General features: G+C 30.0%; 1 protein-coding gene across 1 annotated transcript in view; it reads left to right on the top strand.

The window, feature by feature from the left end:
* Positions 1 to 567: 567 nt before the first annotated feature.
* Positions 568 to 20,706, top strand: part of LOC148947077 (uncharacterized) — a 95,926-nt gene continuing 75,787 nt past the window's right edge. Inside the window, exon 1 of the mRNA XM_089097387.1 lies at positions 568 to 636. The gene's annotated coding sequence lies outside the window, so the exon portion shown is untranslated. The remainder of the gene's footprint in view (positions 637 to 20,706) is intronic.

Genomic DNA, 20,706 nt, shown 5'->3' with positions numbered 1-20,706 from the left:
TGCCATTATTGTATAAAGCTTTTGATACGAACAAAAATCACTACAAACTAGAATTTAGGTATTGCCTCCTTCTCTCACTGTAAAAGTCTAAAACCTACTGCGTCATTGGCGCTTTACTGAAAACCAATTTTATAACAAATATTTTCTTTTGTACTTAGTGTTGAAAATGAACATTAAAATTATGGTAAAATTTTAAACTGATGAGCCTTCAGCAATTAATATCATTATACATCAAATATTCAGTTTAATTTATTTGTTCTTTCTAAAATTGTTCAAGACGAATATAGTTTCACAACAAACAAGAGTATGGATACTGCCCCCTTAGTAGTAAGTTATATAAAGCTTCTAATTACACATGAAAATATACATTGGAATTGCACAAGTCAAACCCATGGCTGTGTTATTAGACTTACCCGTGAACATTCTATGATAAGAATTACACATGGTTGCATCATTTGACGTTTTTTTTGGCAAAAAAATTAAGTTTTGTGGAGATTACGTTCCTTGGCACCTTTAAACATGTTTTCAATCAGATGAGTTTTTGAAAGCACAGTGTGTACATGTGTGTAGGCTTTGTTATTTAAAGAATTGGATCCTACAATCAGAATTGTTTGATTTGCAATTGCAAAAAAAGGGGTAATGAATTTGTAAATTGGAGTGTAGTTTTGACATCACCAGGCACGTGCGAGGGAAATTTTTGTTAGTGGGGGGGGGGCTTAAAATGGCAAAAATGAGGTGAACTACATTAGTTTATAAGACGGATTGTGAAAATCCCAAGGTTTTGTGTGCCAAGAATGGACCGGAGGTAGCCTCCCCTACATACACGAATGGATATCGCTAGAATATTTTAAAACGGGGGGCTTTTTTATTTAAAAAAATTGGAATCTACAATAAGAATTCTTTGATTGACATTTGAAAAAAATGTGCAATAGATTTGGGAAATGAAGTGTAGGTTTGACATCATCAGGCACATGCGAGGGAAATTTTTGTTGGTGGGGGCTTAAAAAGGCAAAAATATGGATGAACTACATTAGTTTATAAGACGGATCGTGAAAATCCCAAGGTTTTGTCTACCAAGAATGGACCGGAGGTACCCTCCCCTACAGACACGAATGGATATCGCTAGAATATTTTAAGACGGGGGCTTTGTTATTTAAAAAAATTGGATGCTACAATCAGAATTCTTTGATTGACATTTGCAAAAAAGGGGTACTAGATTTGTGAATTGGATTGTAGGTTTGACATCACCAGGCACGTGCGAGGGAGATTTTTGTTGGTGGGGGGGGGGGCTTAAAAAGGCAAAAATGGGGATGAGCTACATTAGTTTATAAGACGGATCGCGAAAATCACAAGGTTTTGTGTACCAAGAATGGACCGGAAGTAGCCTCCCCTACATGCACGAATGGATATCACTAGAATATTTTATGACAGGGGGCTTTGTTATTTTAAAAAATTGGATGCTACAATCAGAATTCTTTGATTGACATTTGCAAAAAAGGGGTAATAGATTTGTGAATTGGAGTGTAGGTTTGACATCACCAGGCACGTGCGAGGGAAATTTTTGTTGGTTGGGGGCTTAAAAAGGCAAAAAAGGGGATGAACTACATTATTTTATAAGACGGATCGTGAAAATGATAGTTACGCTATTGTATAAAATAATTTCAAAGTAACAAATCACATGATAGTTACGCTATTGTAGAAAATAATTTCAAAGTACCTAGTCACATGATAGTTACGCTATTATAGAAAATAATTTCAAAATACCAAGTCACATGATGGTTACGCTATTATAGAAAATAATTTCAAAGTACCAAGTCACATAATAGTTACGCTTTTATATAAAATAATTTCAAAGCACCAAGTCACATGATAGTAACACTATTGTAGAAAACAATTTCAAAGTACCGAGTCAAATGATAGTTACACTATTGTATAAAAGAATTTCAAAGTACAAAGTCACATGATAGTTAATCTATTGCGTTACATAATATCAAAATTACATGTCACATGAAAGTTACGCTATTTTAGAAAGTATTTTATAAGTAGCAAGTCACATGGTCGTTACGCTCTTGTATAAAAAAATTTCAAAGTACCAAGTAACATGATAGTTACTCTATTTTAGAAAATAATTTCAAAGTACCAAGTCACTTGATAGTTACGCTATTGTAGAAAATAATTTCAAAGTACCAAGTCACATGATAGTTACGCTATTGTAGAAAATAATTTCAAAGTACCAAGTCACATGATAGTTACGCTATTGTAGTAAATAATTTCAAAGTACCAAGTCAAATGATAGTTACGCTTTTGTAGAAAATAATTTCAAAGTACCAAGTCACATGATAGTTAAACTATCATAGAAAATAATTTCAAAGTACCAAGTCACATGATAGTTACGCTTTTATAGAAAATATTTTCAAAGTACCAAGTCACATGATAGTTACGCTATTATAGAAAAAAATTTCAAAGTACCAAGTCACATGATAGTTACTCTATTGGATAAAATAATTTCAAAGCACCAAGTCAAGAGATAGATACGCTGTTTTAGAAAATTATTTCAAAGTACCAAGTAACCTAACAGTTACTCTTGTATATAAAATAATTTAAAAGTGCCAAGTCAATAGAAAGTTACGCTATTGTATAAAATAACTTCAAAGTACCATGTCACATGATAGTTACGCTATTGGATAAAAAATTTCAAAGTACAAAATCACTTGACAGTTACACTATTTTATAAAATAATTTCAAAGTACCAAGTCATATGATAGTTACGCTTTTATATAAAATAGTTTCCAATTGCAAAGACACATGATAGTTACGATCGTGCAGAGAATACTTTCAATGAACCAAGACACATGACAGTTACTCTATTGTATAAAATAATTTCAAAGTACCAAGTCACATGATAGTTAATCTATTATAGAAAATAATTTCAAAGTACCATGTCACATAATAGTTACGCTATTGTAGAAAATAATTTCAAAGTACCAAGTCACATGATAGTTACGCGATTGTAGAAAATAATTTCAAAATACCAAGTCACATGATAGTTAAGCTATTGTAGAAAATAATTACAAAGTACCAAGTCACATGATAGCTACGCTATTTTATAAAATAATTCAAAAGTACCAAGTCACATAATAGCTACGCTTTTATAGAAAATAATTTCAAAGTACCAAGTCACATGATAGTTACGCTATTATAGAAAATAATTTCAAAGTACCAAGTCACATGATAGTTATGCTATTATAAAAAATAATTTCAAAGTACCAAGTCACATGATAGTTACGCTATTGTAGAAAATAATATCAAAGTACCAAGTCACATGATAGTTAAGCTATTGTAAAAAATAATTTCAAAGTACCAAGTCACATGATAGTTACGCTATTATAGAAAATAATTTAAAAGTACCAAGTCACATAATAGCTACGCTTTTTTAGAAAATAATTTCGAAGTACCAAGTCACATGAGAGTTAAGCTATTATAGAAAATAATTTCAAAGTACCAAGTCACATGATAGTTACGCTATTGTAAAAAATAATTTCAAAGTACCAAGTCACATGATAGTTACGCTAATATAGAAAATAATTTCAAAGTACCAAGTCAAAAGATATTAAGGCTATTGTAAAATATAATTTCAAAGTACCATTTCACATTATAGTTACGCTATTTTAGAAAATAATTTCAAAATACCAAGTCACATGATAGTTACGATATTATAGAAAATAATTTCAAAGTACCAAGTCACATGATAGTTAAGCTATTATAGAAAATAATTTAAAAGTACCAAGTCACATAATAGTTACGCTATTATATAAAATAAATTCAAAGTAACATGTCAAATAATAGTTACTATAATTTAGAAAGTATTATCAATGTACAATTTCACTTGATATTTAAGATATTGTATAAAATAATTTCAAAGCATTATGTCACATTATAGTTAAAATATTATTGAAAATTAATTCAAAGCACCATGTCAGATTATAGTTACTCTATAGTAAAAAATAATTTCAAAGTAACAAGTCACATGATAGTTACGCTATTATAGAAAACAATTTCAAAGTACCAAGTTACATGATAGTTACGCTATTATAGAAAATAATTTCAAAGTACCAAGTCATATAATAGTTACGCTTTTATAGAAATAAATTTCAAAGTACCAAGTCACATGATAGTTACGCTATTATAGAAAATAATTTCAAAGTACCAAGTCACATGATAGTTACGCTATTGTAGAAAAAAAATTTCAAAGTACCAAGTCACACGATAGTTACGCTATTATAGAAAATTATATCAAAGTACCAAGTCACAAGATACTTACGCTATTTTAGAAAACAATTTCAAAGTACCAAGTCACATGATAGTTACGCTATTATAGAAAATAATTTCAAAGTACCAAGTCACATGATAGTTAAGCTATTATAGAAAATAATTTCAAAGTAGCAGGTCACATAATAGTTACGCTATTGTAGAAAATAGTTCAAAGTACCAAGTCACATGATAGTTACGCTACTGTAGAAAATAATTTCAAAGTAAAATGTCACATGATAGTTACGCTATTGTATAAAATAATTTCAAAGTACCAAGTCAAATGATAGTTAAGCTATTTTAGAAAATAATTTCAAAGTACCAAGTCACATGATAGTTACGCTATTATAGAAAAAAATTTCAAAGTAAAAAGTCACATGATAGTTACGTTATTATAGAAAAGAATTTCAAAGTACCAAGTCACATGATAGTTACGCTATTATAGAAAATAAATTCAAAGCACCAAATCACATGATAGTTGCGCTTTTGTAGAAAATAAATTCAAAGTACCAAGTCACAGGATACGCTGTTGTAGAAAATAATTTCAAAGTAGCAAGTCACTTGATAGTTAAGCTATTGTAGAAAATAATTTCAAAGTACCAAGTTATATGATAGTTAAGCTATTGTAGAAAATAATTTCAAAGTACCATGTCACATGATAGTTACACTATTGGAGAAAATAATTTCAAAATACAATGTCACATGATAGTTACACTATTATAGAAAATAATTTCAAAGTACCAAGTCACATGATAGTTACGCTTTTATAGAAAATAATTTCAAACTAATAAGTCACATGATAGTTACTCTATTGTAGAAAATAATTACATAGGACAAACTCACATGATAGTTACTATATTTTATAAAATAATTTCAAAGTACCAAGTCACATGATAGTTACTCTATTGTAGAAAAGAATTTCAAAGGACCATGACACATGATATTTACGCTCTGGTATAAAATAATTTCAAAGTCCCAAGTCCCTTGATAGTTACGCCATTATAGAAAATAATTTCAAAGTACCAAGTCACATAATAGTTACGCTTTTATAGAAAATAATTTCAAAGTACCAAGTCACATGATAGTTACGCTATTGTAGAAAATAATTTCAAAGTACCAAGTCACATGATAGTTAGGCTATTATAGAAAATAATATCAAAGTACCAAGTCACATGATAGTTACGCTATTGTAGAACATAATTTCAAAGTACCAAGTCACATGATAGTTACGCTATTATAGAAAATAATTTCAAAGTACCAAGTCACATGATAGATACGCTTTTTTATAAAATAATTTCAAAGTACCAAGTCACATGTTAGTTACTCTATTTTAGAAAATAATTTCAAAGTAAAAAGTCACATGATAGTTAAGTTATTATAGAAAACAATTTCAAAATACCAAGTCACATGATAGTTACGCTATTGTAGAAACTAATTTCAAAGTACCAAGTCACATGATAGTTAAGCTATTGTAGAAAATAATTTCAAAGTACCAAGTCAAATGATAGTTACGCTTTTGTAGAAAATAATTTCAAAGTACTAAGTCACATGATAGTTACGCTATCATAGAAAATAATTTCAAAGTACCAAGTCACATGATAGTTACGCTTTTATAGAAAATATTTTCAAAGTACCAAGTCACATGATAGTTACGCTATTATAGAAAAAAATTTCAAAGTACCAAGTCACATGAAAGTTACGCTATTATACAAAATAATTTCAAAGCACCAAGACACATGATAGTTAGTCTATTGTAGAAAATAATTTCAAAGGACAAATTCACATTATAGCTAATCCTACTAATGAAAGAATTTAAAAGTACCAAGTCACTTAATAGATACACTATTCTAGAAAACAATTTCAAAGTACAAAGTAACATGATAGTTACGCTATTACATAAAATAACTTTAAAGTAACCAGTCACATGATAGTTACTCTATTATAGAAAATAATATCCAAGTACAAAGTCACATGATAGTTACGCTATTTTAGAAAATAATTTCAAAGTACCAAGTCACATGATTGTTAAGATATTGTAGAAAATAATTTCAAAGTACCAAGTCACATGATAGTTACGCTATTATAGAAAATAATTTCAAAGTACCAAGTCACATGATAGTTATGCTATTATAGAAAATAATTTAAAAGTATCAAGTCACATAATAGCTACGCTTTATTAGAAAATAATTTCAAAGTACCAAGTCACATGATAGTTACGCTATTATAGAAAATAATTTCAAAGTACCAAGTCACATGATAGTTACGCTATTGTAGAAAATAATTTCAAAGTACCAAGTCACATGATAGTTACGCTATTATAAAAAATAATATCAAAGTACCAAGTCACATGATAGTTACGCTATTGTAAAAAATAATTTCAAAGTACCAAGTCACATGATAGTTACGCTATTATAGAAAATAATTTCAAAGTACCAAGTTACATGATAGTTTCGCTATTATAGAAAATAATTTCAAAGTACCAAGTCAAATTATAGTTACGCTATTATAGAAAATAATATCAAAGTACCAAGTCAAATGATAGTTACTCTATTATAGAAAATAATTTCAAAGTACCAAGTCACATGATAGTTAGACTATTGTAGAAAATAATTTCAAAGTACCAAGTCACATGATAGTTACGCTATTATAGAAAATTATATCAAAGTACCAAGTCACAAGATACTTACGCTATTGTAGAAAACAATTTCAAAATACCAAGTCACAATATAGTTACGCTATTATAGAAAATAATTTCAAAGTACCAAGTCACAAGATAGTTAAGCTATTATAGAAAATAATTTCAAAGTAGCAAGTCACATGATAGTTACGCTATTGTAGAAAATATTTTCAAAGTACAAAGTCAAATGATAGTTACTATACTCTTGAAAATAGTTTCAAAGTACAAAGTCACTTGATATTTACGCAATTTTATAAAATAATTTCAAACTATAATGTCACTTGATATTTAAACTATTATATAAAATAATATCAAAGTACCAAGTCAAATGATAGTTATGATACTGTAGAAAAAAAATTTCAAACTAATAAGTAACATGATAGATACGCTATCATAGAAAATAATTACAAAGTACTAAGTCACATGTTAGTTACGCTATTGTAGCAAATAATTTCAAAGTACCAAGTCACGTGATAGTTACGCTATTATAAAAAATAATTTCAAAGTACCAAGTCACCTGATAGTTAGGCTATTATAGAAAATAATATCACAGTACCAAGTCACATGATAGTTACGCTATTATATAAAATAATTTCAAAGTACCAAGTCACATGATAGTTACGCTAATGTAGAAAATAATTTCAAAGTACCAATTCACATGATAGTTACGCTATTGTAGAAAATAATTTCAAAGTACCATGTAACATGAAAGTTACGCTATATTAGAAAATAATTTCAATGTACCAAGTCAAACGATAGTTACGCTATTGTAGAAAATAATTTCGAAGTACCAAGTCACATGATAGTTACGCTATTGTAGAAAATAATTTCAAAGTACCAAGTCACATGATAGTTACGCTATTGTAGGAAATAATTTCAAAGTACCAAGTCAAATGATAGTTACGCTTTTGTAGAAAATAATTTCAAAGTACCAAGTCACATGATAGTAACACTATCATAGAAAATAATTTCAAAGTACCAAGTCACATGATAGTTACGCTTTTATAGAAAATATTTTCAAAGTACCAAGTCACATGATAGTTACGCTATTATAGAAAAAATTTCAAAGTACCAAGTCACATGATAGTTACGCTATTATAGAAAATAATTTCAAAGTACCAAGTCACATGATAGTTACGCTATTGTAGAAAATAATTTCAAAGTACCAAGTCACACGATAGTTACGCTATTATAGAAAATTATATCAAAGTACCAAGTCACAAGATACTTACGCTATTGTAGAAAAAAATTTCAAAGTACCAAATCACATTATAGTTAATCTATTATAGAAAATAATTTAAAAGTACCAAGTCACATGATAGTTATGCTATTTTAGAAAATAAATTCAAAGTTACCATGTTACTTGATAGTTACGATATTGTATAAAATAATTTCAAAGTACAAAGTAACATGATAGTTACGCTATTGTAGAAAATAATTTCAAAGTAAAATGTCACATGATAGTTACGCTATTGTAGAAAATAATTTCAAAGTACCAAGTCACATGATAGTTACGCTATTGTAGAAAATAATTTCAAAGTACCAAGTCACATGATAGTTACGCTATTATAGAAAAAATTTCAAAGTAATAAGTCACATGATAGTTACGTTATTATAGAAAAGTATTTCAAAGTACCAAGTCACATGATAGTTATTCTATTGCTTAAAATAATTTCAAAACAACAAGTCACAAGATAGTTACGCTGATGTATAAAATAAATTCAAAGCAACAATTCACATGATAGTTACGCTCTTAAAGAAAAGAATTTCGAAGTACCAAGTCACTTGATAGTTACGCTATTGTAGAAAATAATTTCAAATTATAACGGAAATCTATGTTGCAGAGATTTTATAGTACAATTGCTAATTCCAGATTCACATTATAGTTACTCTACTGTAGAATATGATTTAAAAGAATAATGTCGAATAACATATGAGATATTGTAGAAAATAAATTAAAAATCACCATGTCACATAATATTTACTCTATTGTTAAAAATAATTTCAAACTACTAATTCACATGATAGTTACTTTATTAAATAAAAGAATTTCAAAGTACCAAGTCACATGATAGTTACGCTAATTTAGAAAATATTGTAAAAGTACCACGGCAACTGATAGTTACGCTATTGTAGAAAATAATATCAAAATACCAAGTCACATGATAGTTACGCTATTATAGAACATAATTTCAAAGTACCAAGTCACATGATAGTTACGCTATTGTAGAAAATAATTTCAAAGTACCAAGTTTACATGATAGTTAAGCTATTGTAGAAAATAAATTAAAAGTACCTTGTCAATTTATAGTTACTCTATTTTATAATATAACATAAAAGTTAAAATGTTACATGATAGTTACTGTATTTTAGATAATATTTTCATAGTAACATGTCATAGAATAGTTACGCTTTTTTAGAAACTAATTTCAAAGAACCAAGTCACTTGATAGTTACGCTATTGTAGTAAATAATTTCAAAGAACCAAGTCACACGATAGTTACGATATTTTAGAAAATAATTTCAAAGTACTAAGTCACATGATAGTTACACTATTATAGAAAATAATTTCAAAGTACCAAGTCACATGATAGTTACGCTTTTATAGAAAATATTTTCAAAGTACCAAGTCACATGATAGTTACGCTATTATAGAAAAAAATTCAAAGTACCAAGTCACGTGATAGTTACGCTATTGTAGAAAATAATTTCAAAGCACCAAGTCACATGATAGTTACGTTATTGTAAAAAATAAATTCAATGTACCAATTGACATGATAGTTACGCTATTATAAAAAATAATTTCAAATTGCCAAATCACAGGATAGCTACGCTATTTTAGAAAATAACTTCAAAGTACCGAGTCACATGATAGTTACAATATTGTATAAAAAATTTCAAAGCACATTGTCACATGATAGTTACACTATTGTATAAAATAATTTCAAAGTACCAAGTCACATGATAGTTACGCTTTTATAGAAAATAATTTCAAAGTACAATGACACATGATATGTTACGCTATTGTATAAAATAATTTCAAAGTACCATGACACATGATAGCTACGCTATTGTATAAATTAATTTCAAAGTATCAAGTCACATGATAGTTACGCTATTATAGAAAATAATTTCAAAGTACCATGTCACATGATAGTTACGCTATTTTAGAAAATAATTTCAAAGTACCATGTCACATGATAGTTACGCTATTGTAGAAAATAATTTCAAAGTACCAAGTCACATGAAAGTTACGCTATTATGGAAAATGATTTCAAAGTACCAAGTCAAATGATAGCTACGCTATTATAGAAAATAATTTCAAAATACCAAGTCACATCATAGCTACGCTTTTATAGAAAATAATTTCAAAGTACCAAGTCACATGATAGTTACGCTATTATAGGAAATAATATAGAAGCAACAAGTCACATTATAGTTAATCTATCGTATATAATAATTTCAAAGTACAAATTCACATGATAGTTACGCTATTAAAGAAAATAATACCAAAGTAAAAAGTCATATGATAGTTACTCTATTGTAAAAAATAATTTCAAAGTACCAAGTCACATGATAGTTAAGCTATTGTAGAAAATAATTTCAAAGTACCAAGTCACATGATAGTTACGCTATTATAGAAAATAATTTCAAAATACCAAGTCACATGATAGTTACGCTATTATAGAAAATAATTTAAAAGTATAAAGTTTCATAATAGCTACGCTTTTATAGAAAATAATTTCAAAGTACCAAGTCACATGATAGTGCCGCTATTATAGAAAATAATTTCAAAGCACCAAGTCATTTTAAAGTTACGCTAACTTATAAAATAATGTCAAAGTACAAAGTCACATGATAGTTACGCTATTTTAGAAAATAATACCAAAGTACCAAGTCACATGATAGTTACGCTATTGTAAAAAATAATTTCAAAGTACCAAGTCACATGATATTTACGCTATTATAGAAAACAATTTCAAAGTACCAAGTAACATGATAGTTACGCTATTATAGAAAATAAAATAAAAGTATTAAGTCACATGATAGCTACGCTTTTATATAAAATAATTTCAAAGTACCAAGTGCCATGATAGTTAAGATATTATAGAAAATAATTTCAAATTATCCAGTCACATGATAGTTAAGATCGTTTAAGTAATAAATACATTGTACCAAGTCGCATGATAGTTACGCTATTATAGAAAATTATATCAAAGTACCAAGTCACAAGATACTTACGCTATTGTAGAAAACAATTTCAAAGTACCAAGTCACAAAATAGTTACGCTATTATAGAAAATAATTTCAAAGTACCAAGTCACATGATAGTTATGCTATTTTAGAAAATAACTTCAAAGTTACCATGTTACTTGATAGTTACGCTATTGTAGAAAATAATTTCAAAGTACCAAGTCACATGATAGTTACGCTATTGTAGAAAATAATTTCAAAGTACCATGTCACATGATAGTTACGCTATTGTATAAAATAATTTAAAAGTACCAAGTCAAATGATAGTTAAGATATTTTAGAAAATAATTTCAAAATAACAAGTCACATGATAGTTACGCTATTATAGAGAATAATTTCAAAGTAATAAGTCACATGATAGTTACGTTATTATAGAAAATAATTTCAAAGTACCAAGTCACTTGATAGTTACGCTATTGTAGAAAATAATTTCAAAGTACCAAGTCACATGATAGTTACGCTATTGTAGAAAATAATTTCAAAGTACCAAGTCACATGATAGTTACGCTATTATAGAAAATAATTTCAAAGTACCAAGTCACTTGATAGTTACGCTATTGTAGAAAATAGTTTCAAAGTACCAAGTCACATGATAGTTACACTATTGTAGAAAATAATTTCAAAGTACCATGTCACACAATAGTTACGCTATTGTAGAAAATAATTTCAAAGTACCAAGTCACATGATAGTTACGCAATTGTAGAAAATAATTTCAAAGTACCAAGTCACATGATAGTTACGCTATTATTGAAAAAAATTTCAAAGTAATAAGTCACATGATAGTTACGCTATTATAGAAAATAATTTCAAAGTACCAAGTCACTTGATAGTTACGCCATTGTAGAAAATAAATTCAAAGTATCAAGTCACATTATAGTTATGCTTTTTTAGAAAATAAGTTCAAAGTACCAAATCACATGATAGTTATGCTATTGCAGAAAATAATTTAAAAGTACCAAATCACATGAAAGTTCCACTATTTTGGAAAATTATATCAAAGTACCAAGTCACATGATACTTACGATATTGTAGAAAATAATTTCAAAGTACCAAGTCACATGATAGTTATGCTATTATAGAAAATAATTTCAAAGTACCAAGTCACATGATAGTTACGCTATTATAAAAAATAATTTCAAAGTACCAAGTCACTTGATAGTTACGCTATTGTCGAAAATAATTTCAAAGTACCAAGTCACATGATAGTTACGCTATTTTAGAAAATAATTTCAAAGTACCATGTCACATGATAGTTACGCTACTGTAGAAAATAGTTTCAAAGTACCAAGTAACATAATAGTTACGCTATTATATAAAATAATTTCAAAGTACCAATTCACATGATAGTTTCGCTATTGTAGAAAATAATTTCAAAGTACCAAGTCACATGATAGTTACGCTATTGTAGAAAATAATTTCAAAATACCAAGTCACATGATAGTTACGCTATTATAGAAAATAATTTCAAAGTACCAGGTCACTTGTTAGTTACGCTATTGTAGAAAATAATTTCAAAGTACCAAGTCACATGATAGTTAATCTATTGTAGAAAATAATTTCAAAGTATCATGGCACTTGATAGTTGCTCTATTGTAGAAAATAATTTCAAAGTAACAAGTAACATGATAGTTACGCTATTGTAAAAAATAATTTCAAAGTACCAAGTCACATGATAGTTACACTATTGTAGAAAATAAATTCAAAGTAACAAGTCACATAATAGTTACGCTATTATAGAAAATAATTTCAAAGGACCAAGTCACTTGATAGTTACGCTATTGTAGAAAATATTTTCAAAGTACCATGTCACCTGATAGTTACGCTATTGTAGAAAATAATTTCAAAGTACCATGTCACATGATATTTAGGCTATTGTAGAAAATAATTTCAAAGTACTAAGTCACATGATACTTACACTATTGTAGAAAATAATTTCAAAGTACCAAGTCACATGATAGTTACGCTATTATAGAAAAAAATTTCAAAGTAATAAGTCACATGATAGTTACGATATTATAGAAAATAATTTCAAAGTACCAAGTCACTTGATAGATACGGTATTGTAGAAAATAATTTCAAAGTACCAAGTCACATGATATTTACGATATTTTAGAACATAATATAAAAGTACCAAGTCACATGATAGTTAAGCTATTAAAGAAAATAATTTCAAAATAACAATTCAAATGATAGTTACGCTATTGTAGAAAATAATTTCAAAGTACCAAGTCACATGATATTTACGCTATTTTATAAAATAATTTGAAAGTACCAAGTCACATGATAGTTACGCTATTGTAGAAAATAATCTCAAAGTACCAAGTAACATGATAGTTACGCTATTATAGAAAAAAATTTCAAAGTAATAAGTCACATGATAGTTACGCTTTTATAGAAAATAATTTCAAAGTACCAACACACTTGATAGTTACGCTATTGTAGAAAATAATTTCAAAGTACCAAGTCACATGATAGTTACGCTATTATAGAAAATAATATCAAAGTACCAAGTCACATGATACTTACGCTATTGTAGAAAATAATTTCAAAGTACCAAGTCACATGATAGTTACGCTATTATAGAAAATAATTTCAAAGTGCTAAGTCACATGATAGTTACGCTATTATAGAAAATAATATCAAAGTACCAAGTCACATGATACTTACGCTATTGTAGAAAATAATTTCAAAGTACCAAGTCACATGATACTTACGCTATTATAGAAAATAATTTCAAAGTGCTAAGTCACATGATAGTTACGCTATTATAGAATATATTTTCAAAGTATCAAGTCACATGATAGTTACGCTATTGTAGAAAATAATTTCAAAGTACCAAGTCACATGATAGTTACGCTATTGTAGAAAATAATTTCAAAGCACCATGTCACATGATAGTTACGCTAATTTAGAAAATAATTTCAAAGTACCAAGTCACATGATAGTTACGCTATTATTGAAAATAATTTCAAATTACAAGGTCACATGATAGTTAAGCTAGTGTAGAAATTAATATCAAAATAACAAGTCACATGATAGTTACGCTATTGTAGAAAATAATTACAAAGTACCATGTCACATGATAGTTAAGCTATTGTAGAAAATAATTTCAAAAGATCATGGCACATGATAGTTGCTCTATTATAGAAAATAATTTCAAAGTAACAAGTAACATGATAGTTACGCTATTTTAGAAAATAATTTCAAAGTACCAAATCACATGATAGTTAAGCTATTGTTGAAAATAATATCAAAGTACCAAGTCACATGATAGTTACGCTATGATAGAAAATAATTTCAAAGCACCAAGTCACATCATAGTTACGCTATTTTAGAAAATAATATCAAAGTACCAAGTCACATCATATTTACACTTTTATAGAAAATAATTTCAAAGTACCAAGTCACATGATAGTTACGCTATTGTAGAAAATAATTTCAAAGCACCAAGTCATATTATAGTTACGCTATCTTAGAAAATAATTTCAAAGTACCAAGTCACATGATAGTTACGCTATTATAGAAAATAATATCAAAGTACCAAGTCACCTGATACTAGTAGAGATGCCTTATTGACTCCGATCCCTCACCCCTGCTGCCACCTATAACTTTTTTACATAATTTATGGTTTTTGTCAGTGATAATTTGAAAAACAGGAATTTTGTCACATTTATGTCTGTTTTCTTGGATGGTTATGTGTGTTGGTCGATTTATTTGATGTTTTTCATGGATGTTTTATGGTTTTTGTCAGTGAGAATTTGAAAAAACAGGAATTTTGTAACAATTATGGATGTTTTTATGGTTTTTCTCAGTGAGAATTTGAAAAACAGGAACTTTGTCACATTTATGTCTGTTTTCTTGGATGTTTATGTCTGTTTTATGGATTTTGTCAGTGAGAATTTGAAAAACAGCAATTTTGTCACTTTCATGGATTATAGACTCATTAACCAAATCGTTTCCGGGCAAAGTTAATGGCACTTCCTTCCTGCTCTTGTTCAAGCCAAATGTTATGAGTTTCCGGGGAACACCTGTGCTGTCAGTCATTAATCGAATTGTTTCCGGGAAACAGTTAATTAATGTCTGACAGATGACGCAAAGTTAATTAATGTCTTTGGATTTCGAACAGAAATGTCTCCGAGGCAAAGTTTAGATCACACATGACAGATGATGTCATGATTGATTGAATTGTCTCCATCGCGAAGTTTATTAATGTCTGGAGTTCTTCCAGAAGAATCGTTTCCGAGGCAAAGTTTAGATCTTAGCGATGAATTGTTTTAGCGCGGGAATCAGGTTTCCAAATAATTGAAATGCGCCAGCGCAGGGATGCCAAACAAAAGGAACATGCTGAAATTCCGTTTAGGGATAATTTTGGTGAAACCGTTTTAGCTATTTTATGGAATTATTTCGACGAAACAGTTAGAGACATTATAAAATATGATTTTTGAAGAGATTTTAGAAGAGAATTTAATGGCGAAACTCTGTGGTCGTTATAATACACAAGTTCCATTTGAACAGTGTTGTGAGGTCCTCTACCACAACCCCAAAGGGTTCCGATCCCCCTACCCCAACCCCAAAGGGTTCCAACCATTGTCAATACCTTGCTCTTTACGCTAAAGTTTGAAATTTGTTCCAATTCTTTAAAAACAGCCCCTGAATCCCAAAGGCCGTTTAATTAGAATAAGTAGCTCTTTTAAAAGTTCAAAAAACTTTACCGTCAAGAGCAAGGTATTGGCAAGGTATATGAGGGGGGGGGTAAACCCCCCTCATATACGTAATAATTTCTGTTCTTTTTAAGTTTAATGTTGCTCCTTACTTTCAGTTCAAAAAAACTTGCTATAAATTTCATTTCTGATCTTTTTTTAAATACTACGGGGAAATCCGTTGCCCCTTCATGGAAAATTTTCTTCCTCCATGAAAAATTTCTCCGTGGAAAGATTCTTAACATGTAATCTCCCCCGACCCCCCACCAGATAAAACTAGCCTCCCCCTCCCGGAAACCTCTGTATACTTTCCAATAGCCAATACTATATGTAAACAATGGGCAAAGCTCCTAACTTGCAGCCATTGTCCTGGGGACTGCTGGGGACTAAGTTATCCTCAAAGACATAGTTATCAGATTTTTCAACTATGCTGAACAAAATTTTGATCGGGTGACTTTGGGAAAAAAATTGGCGTAAGAGTGACCAAAAAACCCACCAGTTTTTTTTGGTCACTTGAAAAGGGCACTAGAACTTTTAATTTCCGTTTGGACGAGTCCTCTCGCGATATTCTAGGAACACCGGGTCGATACGATCCCCACTGGAAAAAAAATAATAAACAAGTATCCGTGATCTTTCTGCTGGGAAAAAAAAATCAAGATTCTACATTTTTGCAGATAGGAGCTTGAAATCTGTAAAGTAGGGTTCTCTGATACACTGAATCTGGTGGTGTGATTTTCATTAGGATTCTATGACTGTTGGGGGTGTTTCTCCCTTTTTTTCAAAAATAAGGCAAATTTTCTCAGGATCGTAACCTTTGATGGGTAAGACAAAATTTGATGAAACTTATATATTTGAAATCAGCATAAAAATCAATTTTTTTAATGTATCTATTGATATCAAAATTCTGTTATTAGAGTTTCAATTACTATTGAACCAGGTCGTTCCTTTCTCACAGTTCGTTACCACGAATTGTTTGATGTTCCTCCTTACTTTAAGTTTGAATTTTTTAAATTTTTTTATTTAGTTTCTTATCATTTTTCAAATTATACTGGGAAATCCAGCTCCTACATCTTGCAAATATCCCTTCCCTCACAAAAAACTCTTGAATGGAGAGATCCCCCACGCCCCCGCCACTGGAAAAGCTTGAAACCTCCACAGTAGAGTTCTTTGGTATACGGAATTTGATGGTATGATTTTCTTGAAGATCACTTTGTGATTTGAGGCTGTTTACCCCATTTTCAAAAATGGGACAAGATGTTTGGATTAAAATCAAGTTGCCATCAATCTATGGCTAATAGGAGAAAAGCCAAGACAAATAGTGTGAGTGAGAGGCACAGCTCAGGCTCGAAACTTTTAATGGGCAAGACTAAACTTAATGGAACTTATATTTGAAATCAAACAGTTCGTGGTAACGAACTGTAAGTAAGGAGCGACCCGGCTCAATAGTAACCGAAACTCTAAAAAACGGGATTTTGATACCAATAGATACATCAAAAGAATCAGATTTTAATTTTGATTTCAAATATATAAGTTTCATTAAGTTTAATCTTACCCATCAAAAGTTACGTGCCTGAGAAAATTTGGCTGATTTTCGAAAAAAGGGGGAAAGACCCCTAAAAATTATAGAACCTTAATGAAAATCACACCATCATATTCAGCGTATCAGAGACCCCTACTGTAGAGGTTTAAAGCTCCTTTATACAAAAATGTGGAATTTTCCATTTTTTTGCCCGAAGAAAGAACACGGTTGGGTTTTTATTTTTTGTTTTTTTTTTTTTTTTTTTTTTTTTTTTCCCAGGGGTTTTAGTATAGAACCAGTGGTCCTAGAATATAGTTGGTTGGGTAATTTGAAAGGAAAATAAAATTTCAAGTTCCCTTTTTAATTTAACAAAAAAAATGGAGGGCAACTAGGCCCCCTCCCACACTCATTTTTTTCCCAAAGTCACCCGATCAAAATTTTGAGATAGCCATTTTGTTTAGCATGGTCGAAAATATAATAAAAATGTCTTTTAGGATGACTTGATCCCCCAAAGTCCCCAGGGGGAGGGCTGAAAGTTATGAACTTCACTCAATGTTAACATATAGTATTGGTTATTGGGAAGTATACAGACTTTTTAAGAGGAGATTTTTTCTGGTAGGTGGGGGAAGGAGAGGGTCGGGGGCTATATGGAAGGATCTTTCCATGAAGGAAGTTTTCATGGGGGAAGGGACATTGCTATGAAGGGGGCGCCGGATTTCCCAGCATTATTAAAGAAAAAGATCAGGAATTAAGTTAAAAAAAACAAATTTTTCAACTGATCAACTGATTGTGATTAAGAGGTCATTTTTAAAGAACTGGAAAAAAAATTCAAACTACAGTTTAAAGAGCAGGGTATTGAATAGGGGGCGAACCCCCTAATATACGTGTTAAAAATTTATGAATATAGAAGTTCGTTACGTAAGTTAATTCTAAGTTACGTATATTTATTACTAATAAAAACGTTCGTAAATAAAATTAAACAAGTTTCGAGAAAGCCATTTAACCAAATATAATATGCAAATTTTGTTTTAATTATGCATTTACGCTGAGCCAATATCAAAACCTGCATTAATTCAAAAACGTTAAAAAATTAAATAAAAAAACAGGTTTTTTTTTAACTGAAAGCAAGGAACGACGTTAAAACTTAAAACGAACAGAAATTATGCCGTATATGAAAGGGGCTGTCCCCTCCTCAACGCCTCGCTCTTTACGCTAAAGTTTGACTTCCTCACAACTCTATTTTTTTAAACAATAAAAAAACTTTAGCGTAAAGAGCAAGGCGTTGAGGAGGGGACAGCCCCCTTCATATACGGAATAATTTCTGTTCGTTTTAAGTTTTAACGTCGTTCCTTTCTTTCAGTTAAAAAAAAATTGTTTTTTTTATTTAATCAGCATAAAAATCCAATTTTTTATGTATCTCTTGGTATCAAAATTCCGTTTTTTAGAGTTTCAATTGCTATTGAGTAAGTCGCTCCTTACTTACAGTTCACTACCACGAAGTATTTGATGTTTCTTCTTACTTTCAGTTTGATTTTTTTTTTTTAATTTTCTAATCATTTTTTTTAATAATACTGAGAATTCCGGCTCATCTTTCATGCATAATTCCATCCCCCTAAGAAAAACTCCTCAGCGGAAATATACCCCACGTAACACCCTCCCTCTCCGCCAGAAAATCTTGAAACTTCCACAGTAGGGTTCCTTGATATGCTGAATCTGATGGTAGGATTTTCTTGAATAGCAGATCATGATTTGAGGGTGTTTACCCCATTTCATAAATTGCACAAGATTTTTGAATTAAAATCAAGTTGCCATCAATCTATGGCTAATAGGAGAAAAAGCTAAGACAGATAGTTTGAGTGAGAGGCACAGCTGGCATAAGCCCTTTTCAGGAATGTATAAAATGATGTCATTTTCACTTGTTGATAGAGATAGTCTATTATCTATCCATCCATCTTGGGGTAGAACTAAGGTCATTGAATTTTAGGGATGGTCGAAATTTCTGAGTTGACTCATGACGGACAATGTCGACTGGACTTGTTTGCAAAAGAGGGGACTGAATTTGCTTGGACTCATAGAGGAACAAGTAGGCTAAGCCTAATAGACTTGCCTGCTTGTGAGTCTCAGGCAGAATACCATGTTTTAGGATTGACACATGACCAGCAAGTCCCCAGAACTCGCAGGTGAACGGGGAGACCTATAGTTTTCCAAGTGTTTTGGTAAACGGTCTGGGCAAACGGCGGAAGTAGCTATGACTCTCAAATTGTAAAAATCAGAAGAGGGTTAGCATAGTAGCATGGCAAAATTATCCTGGAATATATTTTTGGCCCTTGATTCATTAATGAAAGTTTTATTTTAAAGTAGCTTTTCAAGATAAAGAACAGTCTAGAATTTTGAAAAAATTCTAGACAAGCTACTTTCCTTATATCTGGGAAAGTTAGATTAGAAAAATGAAACTTTCAGTGATTGATCTACAAACTAAAGTATGTCCTGGGAAGGTATTTTGAAGCATCTACCTCCACTTCTTTCCCTCTAGAGGGAACTGGATAAATATTTCGAAATTCGTATTATTGACTTGCGAATAAAGTAAACATATCACTTGATGCCTTTTTGATGCTCTTTAACATAGACTTTCCCAAGAGTTTAGTTTTAATGGTCTATCCTTGAAAGAAGGATCTTTAGAGCTATACAAGTATTTTCTTGCTTCTACAAACTCAATAATATTTTCATCAAAAAGGTCCATTTTTTTAACTTTACAGTGTTGTTCCCTATATATTTGTTCTGAAACTAATAAAAAAAAAGTGAAAAAAGTGAAAAGGGGACAACCTCCATACACGTTGTAGTTCCTGTTCGTTTGAAGTTTGAACGTAGCTCCTCTTTTAATGTTGAAATAAAAATTGTTGTTCTTTATTTAATCTGAAGAATAGACCATAAAAAAAGTAATTTTACTATTATGGGTTTGTTTCTTTGGAATTTAAACAGCATTCAAGGAAATTTCTGAAATTTGCTTTAGAATATATTTTGCTTTAGAAGAGTATTTAGATAGAAAGAAACTAGTGTTGAAAATAAAAAAGATTGAGATTGTGGTTTTTAGAGGAATTCGTGTGAATAATGATGATCAAAAAGTTGAATTTTATTTTATAGGTGAAAATGTAAAAGAGAGTGAAAATTTTAAATATTTGGGAGTAACACTTTCAGCAAAAAGAGGATGGAATGATCATGTAAAAGAGATGATTAAGAGAGGGAAAGC

This window comes from Artemia sp. Qi Xiang Cuo, chromosome 11, assembly GCF_049724085.1.
Source record: "Artemia sp. Qi Xiang Cuo chromosome 11, ASM4972408v1, whole genome shotgun sequence".
Taxonomy (NCBI): Eukaryota; Metazoa; Arthropoda; class Branchiopoda; order Anostraca; family Artemiidae; genus Artemia; species Artemia sp. Qi Xiang Cuo.
The sequence above is the reverse complement of the archived record's forward strand: the minus strand, read 5'-3'. Positions and strand labels throughout refer to the sequence as shown.